Source organism: Salmo trutta, chromosome 1 (assembly GCF_901001165.1).
Source record: "Salmo trutta chromosome 1, fSalTru1.1, whole genome shotgun sequence".
Classification (NCBI taxonomy): Eukaryota; Metazoa; Chordata; class Actinopteri; order Salmoniformes; family Salmonidae; genus Salmo; species Salmo trutta.
Genome location: NC_042957.1, coordinates 78,677,065 through 78,686,623, shown reverse-complemented (window position 1 = coordinate 78,686,623; position 9,559 = coordinate 78,677,065). Strand labels below are relative to the sequence as shown.

Genomic DNA, 9,559 nt, shown 5'->3' with positions numbered 1-9,559 from the left:
GTCCTTGGACACAGAGGGGTAAAACACTAAAGTTACCGTCCATCTAGTGAAGAGAGGAGAACCGGACAGAGGTAGCCAGCATCCGTCAACGAGAGAGGGAGGATAGGATAACTAGGATGCTGCTGGTAGAGTAGCTAGCTAGCTTACCTAGCTGTACCGACTAGCTAGGATAATTAGGATGCTGCTGGTTGAGTAGCTAGCTAGCTTACCGAGCTGTACCGACAAGCTAGGATAACTAGGATGCTGCTGGTAGAGTAGCTAGCTAGCTTACCGAGCTGTACCGACAAGCTAGGATAACTAGGATGCTGCTGGTAGAGTAGCTAGCTAGTTTACCTAACTGTACCGACTAGCTAGGATAACTAGGATGCTGCTGGTAGAGTAGCTAGCTAGTTTACCTAACTGTACCGACTAGCTAGGATAACTAGGATGCTGCTGGTAGAGTAGCTAGCTAGCTTACCTAGCTGTACCCACTAGCTAGGATAACTAGGATGCTGCTGGTAGAGTAGCTAGCTAGCTTACCTATTTGTACCGACTATCTTGGCTAGCTAGCAGGTTGTTCATCTGTCCCTCGTCTCGATGATGATGACGAATCCGATGAACCACAAAATGAAACAAGGATAGAGAGTGAAAAGGATCTGGCTACACTCATACTGTCCCTGACCGTAAAGCAAAAGAGGAAATTGAACAATAAACTTCGGCGTTTCAACACTGTAGCGAACTCTGTCGTTATTTCCCAAGATCACCTCAGCCCACTCTGCACGAAACCGGACAATATGCTTGGCGCCACACCAGACGCTGACAGTTCTGTACGGGGACGCGGGAAGTTCCAGAACGTGGACATGAGCAGTGCAACACAATCAACTAAACCCAGTCTTTACAGTGGGTTACATTAGTAATATTCATTTTTTATTATTATGTAAAACAAACATTCAACTTTTTTTATAACAATATTTTGAGATCTGGGCCCATATCCACAAAGCGTCTCAGAGTAGAAAATTGGTCATATAAGTGCTGAGAATAAAGACATTTGACACTTATGGGTATAAATTAAAGCTATGCATGAAGTCTCTGGTCCCACCTAGTCGGCAGATATTTAGGACACCTCATGAGCTGTCCTAACTAGTTAAGGGTTAACAGCAGGTGTCTTGATAATACTATAGAATAATGCAGTGAGTCAGTGGTTCCTGCTCCACATGTAAATGCTTTGTAGTAGTTAAAAATAATGTTTTGATATTTCATATGATAAATCCATAAATAATATACGTCTTGTGCTTTTGGCAATGATTTATGTATAATACTTATGTATAACAAGTGATACCATGTATGTCTCTAAAGCATTTTGTCTTTTTTTTGGCAGATTCATTTATGCTTATTTCTGAAGATTAACTCAGGTTTTCGCCCAGCGGCTAAGGAGTTGGAGCTGTGGCTGAAAGGTGGCTGGTTCGAATCCCAGTCTGGGCGCTGGTAAAAATGGGCGGACTTCATCTGACCACTGGAGGGCTGCTGGGTTCATATCCTCTAAACATTCACCTTTCGTTGATCAGAACTCTAGAGGTTCTTCTTCACTGAACCCAAAAATAAATATAACTTTTAGTGATTCCATATATTAAGGAAGTGATAGAAGCCTTTTTGGTTCTATAAGGAACCTTCTTTTATAAGAGTGTAAAATTAACACGTTTTTCTTTTGATTATTTAATTATCTACATCATGTTATTTCAAGATATCCCTTTGGAGCACAACATTACGTTGTTAAAAAATAATCCTAAATTGGGTATGGCTATAAATTAGGCAAATTGAAGGCATCTCGGACGTAATCTGTGTTCGATGAAAATGAACATTGTATGCAACGTTATAGGCAACATTATTGGCAAGGGACTTGATGCCTACTATGCTAAAGCTATTTAGAGTTGTTAAACGGGTGTGAGGACTGTGTTGATATAACGGTAATATTGTCAAAATTGTTATTGTAACAACGATCAGAATTGGTAAAGAAAATATGCATTCCATTATATTAGGCAATAATTAAGAGTAGGCAAAGTGGTCGTGTCATGTGAAAATTCTATCAAATGTCTTACATTGCAACGAGTACAGTCAGGGTGCCGTGGAACCCCTGCAGTACCTCCACAGACCCCGGATTGAGAACCCCTGATTTAGCAGATGCTCTTATCCAGAGAGATTTACAGTAACTGCATTCATCTTAAGATAGCTATTTATTTTGGAAATAAACTTAATACATTCTTCATAAAATTGTCATCTTACCTCTTAGCTTTGGTGTCATGTTCCCCAGAGAGATGCATTTTAGAGGCAGGGCCCCCCTCCTCTCTCTCCCCAGAGAGACTCATTTTAGAGCACTGACCCCTAAACAGAGATCCAGCATGTTGGTTGTGGTTAACACAGTGACAACTAAACAGAGATCCAGCGTGTTGGTTGTGGTTAACACAGTGACAACTAAACAGAGATCCAACATGTTGATTGTGGTTAACACAGTGACAACTAAACAGAGATCCAGCATGTTGGTTAACACAGTGACAACTAAACAGAGATCCAGCATGTTGGTTGTGGTTAACACAGTGACAACTAAACAGAGATCCAGCATGTTGGTTAACACAGTGACAACTAAACAGAGATCCAGCGTGTTGGTTGTGGTTAACACAGTGACAACTAAACAGAGATCCAGCATGTTGGTTGTGGTTAACACAATAACAACTAAACAGAGATCCAGCATGTTGGTTGTGGTTAACACAGTGACAACTAAACAGAGATCCAGCATGTTGGTTGTGGTTAACACAGTGACAACTAAACAGAGATCCAGCATGTTGGTTGTGGTTAACACAATAACAACTAAACAGAGATCCAGCATGTTGGTTGTGGTTAACACAATAACAACTAAACAGAGATCCAGCATGTTGGTTCGGATTTTCGTTATTTAGCCCTCCGAAAAGGCTCACCAGGAAGCACACAATGTCATGACTCATGTTTTGTCCTTAATTTTATTTTAAATCAAATGACCACAGGTCATAAACCTGAAATACACCAAACAAGTAATGACAATATATTAGTCAGATATATTATTTAGTATATTATTCAAGTAATATAATAATATAATAATAATAATAATTAATGTAAATAATAAATCAAATAAGCCTGCAACACCATCAAAGATGTGACGAATCTGGCTTAAAACAGCACCGACTTCATCACCCAGAATGCCCAGCGCCAGAGGAGCATGCGCAGTGACTCTGCCGTCACAGGTTGCTATGGACGCTGTCACAGGACACAGAACCCTTGCCACCACATGCCTCGTCCAAAGGATTTACACACAAACGCAACATAATGCGGCACTCCACCATGGATCACCGAACCAAACCACCGCTATCGCCACCGCCACCAGAAACCAGCAGAGTGCGCCGAACAAATCAGCACAATGCAAATGGCTGATAATAATAGCCTAATGCTATATAGCATCTGGTTCGCTGAGCTACCGCACCCAGCGAGCTACAAGTTACTCCCGGCCAACTAACACCGACACAGTGAGGTAAACGTTCAGTGCACAAACATATAAGTGACTTAAACATCAATGCTAGACTGAGTAGTTCGCAGTTACATACCAACGGGCTGTGTGCTCCTGATGATTGTCTACGGTGAAGTGATTACCAGGTGCTGTAATTTAAGTCTCTTGTGAAGCTGCGCATGCGCACATAACGTAACACATCTGAGCATCTAAGAAACTTAAAGAAATCACTCGTTCCCCATTTAACTGAACACATCAGACCCATTTGCTTCCCTTTTATCTATTTATATATTTTTTTCCTGAGTGAGCTAGAAATCTCAACAATGTTGTTTGTGGTTAACACAGTAACAACTAAACAGAGATCCAGCATGTTGGTTGTGGTCAACACAGTAACAACTAAACAGAGATCCAGCATGTTGGTTGTGGTTAACACAGTGACAACTAAACAGAGATCCAGCATGTTGGTTGTGGTTAACACAGTGACAACTAAACAGAGATCCAGCATGTTGGTTGTGGTTAACACAGTAACAACTAAACAGAGATCCAGCATGTTGGTTGTGGTTAACACAGTGACAACTAAACAGAGATCCAGCATGTTGGTTAATACAGTGACAACTAAACAGAGATCCAGCATGTTGGTTGTGGTTAACACAGTGACAACTAAACAGAGATCCAGCATGTTGGTTGTGGTCAACACAGTAACAACTAAACAGAGATCCAACATGTTGATTGTGGTTAACACAGTGACAACTAAACAGAGATCCAGCATGTTGGTTGTGGTTAACACAGTGACAACTAAACAGAGATCCAGCATGTTGGTTGTGGTTAACACAGTGACAACTAAACAGAGATCCAGCATGTTGGTTGTGGTTAACACAGTAACAACTAAACAGAGATCCAGCATGTTGGTTGTGGTTAACACAGTGACAACTAAACAGAGATCCAGCATGTTGGTTAATACAGTGACAACTAAACAGAGATCCAGCATGTTGGTTGTGGTTAACACAGTGACAACTAAACAGAGATCCAGCATGTTGGTTGTGGTTAACACAGTGACAACTAAACAGAGATCCAACATGTTGGTTGTGGTTAGCACAGTGACAACTAAACAGAGATCCAGCATGTTGGTTGTGGTTAACACAGTGACAACTAAACAGAGATCCAACATGTTGGTTGTGGTTAACACAGTGACAACTAAACAGACATCCAACATGTTGGTTGTGGTTAGCACAGTGACAACTAAACAGAGATCCAGCATGTTGGTTGTGGTTAACACAGTAACAACTAAACAGAGATCCAGCATGTTGGTTGTGGTTAACACAGTGACAACTAAACAGAGATCCAGCATGTTGGTTGTGGTTAACACAGTGACAACTAAACAGAGATCCAACATGTTGGTTGTGGTTAACACAGTGACAACTAAACAGAGATCCAGCGTGTTGGTTGTGGTTAACACAGTGACAACTAAACAGAGATCCAGCATGTTGGTTGTGGTTAGCACAGTGACAACTAAACAGAGATCCAGCATGTTGGTTGTGGTCAACACAGTGACAACTAAACAGAGATCCAGCATGTTGGTTGTGGTTAACACAATAACAACTAAACAGAGATCCAGCATGTTGGTTGTGGTTAACACAATAACAACTAAACAGAGATCCAACATGTTGGTTGTGGTTAACACAGTGACAACTAAACAGAGATCCAGCAGGTTGGTTGTGGTTAACACAGTGACAACTAAACAGAGATCCAGCATGTTGGTTGTGATTAACACAGTGACAACTAAACAGACATCCAACATGTTGGTTGTGGTTAACACAGTGACAACTAAACAGAGATCCAACATGTTGGTTGTGGTTAACACAGTGACAACTAAACAGAGATCCAGCAGGTTGGTTGTGGTTAACACAGTGACAACTAAACAGAGATCCAACATGTTGGTTGTGGTCAACACAGTGACAACTAAACAGAGATCCAACATGTTGGTTGTGGTTAACACAGTAACAACTAAACAGAGATCCAGCATGTTGGTTGTGGTTAACACAGTAACAACTAAACAGAGATCCAGCATGTTGGTTGTGGTTAACACAGTGACAACTAAACAGAGATCCAGCATGTTGGTTGTGGTCAACACAGTGACAACTAAACAGAGATCCAGCATGTTGGTTGTGGTTAACACAGTGACAACTAAACAGAGATCCAACATGTTGGTTGTGGTCAACACAGTGACAACTAAACAGAGATCCAACATGTTGGTTGTGGTTAACACAGTAACAACTAAACAGAGATCCAGCATGTTGGTTGTGGTTAACACAGTAACAACTAAACAGAGATCCAGCATGTTGGTTGTGGTTAACACAGTGACAACTAAACAGAGATCCAGCATGTTGGTTGTGGTTAACACAGTGACAACTAATTAATGAAGGTTAATTGTTATGTTTTATTCATTATCTCTTAGAAATAAAACATTTACTAACAGACACATCCAAACAGTCAGGTGATTTAATGCATCATATGAACATGTAGTTGTGATTGATATTTTTCACCTTTAATCCATGTAGTGGAACTAATAATAATAAACCAATTTAACAACAATAATAATAATAATAATGTCTCACTTTCTCTTTTAATAATTCCTCTCATTCTTGTGTGTTGCTTTGTTCAACAGGTATGATATTATTATGCTGTTACTGAATTCAGTTCATAATAACAATGTTAAGAAAAGTATGTTCAGTGGTTTCATACCAAATTACACAGGAAGCAGGAGCTCATTGTAGTTTAGAAAACAACAAATGTTCTGATGTTCTGAAAGATGATTTAGAACTATGATACATTAACATTTTGACAAGTTGTAAAATAACCACGATAAACGAATCGTATAATACGATATATGAACAATATGTTTTTGAATTTGACTTGACTACGCCCAGTTAGCGCCATTTTGTAAGATTGAACTGTCACGTAGCTGTCCCAGGTGAAATGGACTGTTATATCTGAGTGTTTTACTGTCAGTCACTATACTAAAATAACACCAACCTGTCTCAGTAGTAGTAGACTGTTAGGAGTGTTTTACTGTCATTCACTATACTAAAATAACACCATACATTTAATGTCCCTACACACTTTACAATAATCCCTGGGAAGATTCTCACCTTGTAGCCTGAATTCACAACCAGAACATGTCAAGTCATTGAGATATTTTCCGTTGTTCTGAGAGAGCAGCTTCCTGATGACAAGTGGCTCTGTATCTGTGTTCTAGGTACAGTTGATCTTTGGATGCAATAATATCTGGTCAAAGTCTAGTGACACAACACCATAATATATCATAAACATAACAGCAGTTGGCCAGTAAAGGCCATGGCATACTATAAAACAGGGTTCATCAACAACACCATAGTATATCATAAACATAACAGCAGTTGGCCAGTAAAAGCCATAACATACTATAAAACAGGGTTCGTCAACTAGATTTTGCTTCGGGACAATTTTAAAGTCAGCTGACCAGAACATAATTAGCATATAATATTAGCATAATGAATAGGTCTACACTACAAATGATACAACATGTTTAACACATTTGATTAGTACATAATATATTCAGTGACAATAAATCATTTTGATCTGATTAAGTTCATAAAATCACCAATACCTCTATTCCATTATAATGTTTTATTTATCTGTGCGTTGATTGGTGGGGAAAAACAGGTCTATGTAGCCTACTGTAGTCTACACTACTTTATTAATGTCAACATTCATTCAGAACAATTAGCTTGATAGTGTCACGATTCCCACCGACGGTGGCGCCCCCTCCTGCTCGGGTGGCGCTCGTCGTTCGTCGTCACCGGCCTATTAGCTGCCAACGATTCCCTTTTGCTTTTCCCTTTTTTTGATTTTGGACACCTGTGGTCAATTAGCCATTAGAGGGGCTATTTAGTTTAGCTGGCCCGCTCCTTGTTGTGCGGGATTGATTGTTGTATGTCGACTGTCTTGTTGGTGTCGGCTTGGCATTGTCGCTCATTGTATTTATTCCCCTGTGCTTGGGAACTTTGTTTTTTCTTCAAGTGTTATTAAAAACACCACTCCCTGTGTTCGTTGCTTCCTGCGCCTCATTCCTGCAAACGTGACTACCAAAGCCCTTACAGATAGCAAGAGAACATGTCGCTCTCAAAAAGTAGCAAAAGAAAGGTGGATAATGAAAATCGAAGTTTCAGGGAAGAACGGACAGAGAGATATGCATTCATCTTACCATCTTTCTCCAATGCCAAGCCTGTGTGTCTTGTTTGCAATGAAAATGTCACTGTTTGCAAATAATTCAATCTCAGACGGTATTATGAATCTAAACATGGTACTTTCAAAGTGACCTTCCCGCCCCAGACAGAAGCCCGACGCAGAAAAAATACAAGCTACCTTCGTGGCCTGACCCAACAACAGAAGGTCCAAGTGCTTCCTAAAAGCATCCTGGGTTATAAACAAACACAACATGCCCTTTACAGAGGCACAGTTATTTAAAAAGAGCATGGTGACAGTTTTGGAGGAATTGGCTACAGACCAGTCTATGGATAGCATAATTGTGTCTGTCAAACAGGTGCCCCTGTCTGCATCAACAGCCGGACGCCGTGTCTGTGCTCTGGTGGATGATGTACATAGGATTGTTCTGGAGGGGCTCAGTCAGGCTGAGGATTTTTCCCTGGCTATTGATGAGAGAACTGACAACACCCATGTAGCACAGTTGTGTGTATATGTCCATTATTTTCATGTAAATTACTTTAAAGAAGAGCTACTGGCACTGATTCCCCTGGATGGACACACCACCGGGGACGTTCCCCTGGAAGGACACACCACTGGGGACGTTCCCCTGGAAGGACACACCACCGGGGACGTCCCCCTGGAAGGACACACCACCGGGGACGTTCCCCTGGAAGGACACACAACCGGGGACATTCCCCTGGAAGGACACACCACCGGGGACGTTCCCCTGGAAGGACACACCACCGGGGACGTTCCCCTGGAAGGACACACCACCGGGGATGTTCCCCTGGAAGGACACACCACCGGGGACTTTCCCCTGGAAGGACACACCACCGGGGACGTTCCCCTGGAAGGACACACCACCGGGGCATCCATCAGTGTGTGTTGTGTACCAGACTAAACATGGTTTACATTGTCTCATCCATCAGTGTGTGTTGTGTACCAGACTAAACATGGTTTACATTGTCTCATTCATCAGAGTGTGTTGTGTACCAGACTAAACATGGTTTACATTGTCTCATCCATCAGAGTGGGTTGTGTACCAGACTAAACATGGTTTACATTGTCTCATTCATCAGAGTGTGTTGTGTACCAGACTAAACATGGTTTACATTGTCTCATCCATCAGTGTGTGTTGTGTACCAGACTAAACATGGTTTACATTGTCTCATCCATCAGAGTGTACCAGACTAAACATGCTTTACATTGTCTCATCCATCAGAGTGTGTTGTGTACCAGACTAAACATGGTTTACATTGTCTCATCCATCAGACTGTACCAGACTAAACATGGTTTACATTGTCTCATCCATCACAACAACGTGCGCTGGCTGAGTAAAGGAAAAGCAAGCTGGTCACAGAACCAGAGGAGTCCATCCAGGATGATCTCCTGCTTCACAACAACGTGCGCTGGCTGAGTAAAGGAAAAGCTCCAGAGCCATTCTGTGAGCTGCATGACCAGGTTGTGGATTTTATCAGAAAAAGCTAAATGAGGGCAGCAGCTGACCACCTTCGTATTCTGGAAGGTTACTGCTCTTCAGCACACTGAAGAACGACAGGCAGAGGGACCAGACAACTTCTCCTCCAGATTTGAAGACTACAGCATGCCCAAGGATATAATTTAGTTTTAATGTGATATTCTCACAGTCAGCCCTGGTGGATAATTCTTCTCCCTTGCTAAGAAAACAGTACCCTCGCTGGATAAGGCTGTAATTCAAAATGAGCTGATTGAATTCCATTGAGCCATCTGTTTGTTCTGTCGTTAAAGGACAGACATCACCTTTCAATTATGGTTTTATGTAGG

General features: G+C 41.4%; 1 long non-coding RNA gene across 1 annotated transcript; it reads right to left on the bottom strand.

Annotated features, from left to right (window-relative positions):
• Positions 1-1,647: 1,647 nt before the first annotated feature.
• On the bottom strand, positions 1,648-6,817 carry LOC115208452 (uncharacterized). The gene is made up of 2 exons (XR_003881178.1): positions 6,661-6,817; positions 1,648-2,358 (listed from the first exon to the last, which is right to left on the bottom strand). It is a non-coding gene; the product is annotated as an uncharacterized LOC115208452 (long non-coding RNA).
• Positions 6,818-9,559: the final 2,742 nt, after the last annotated feature.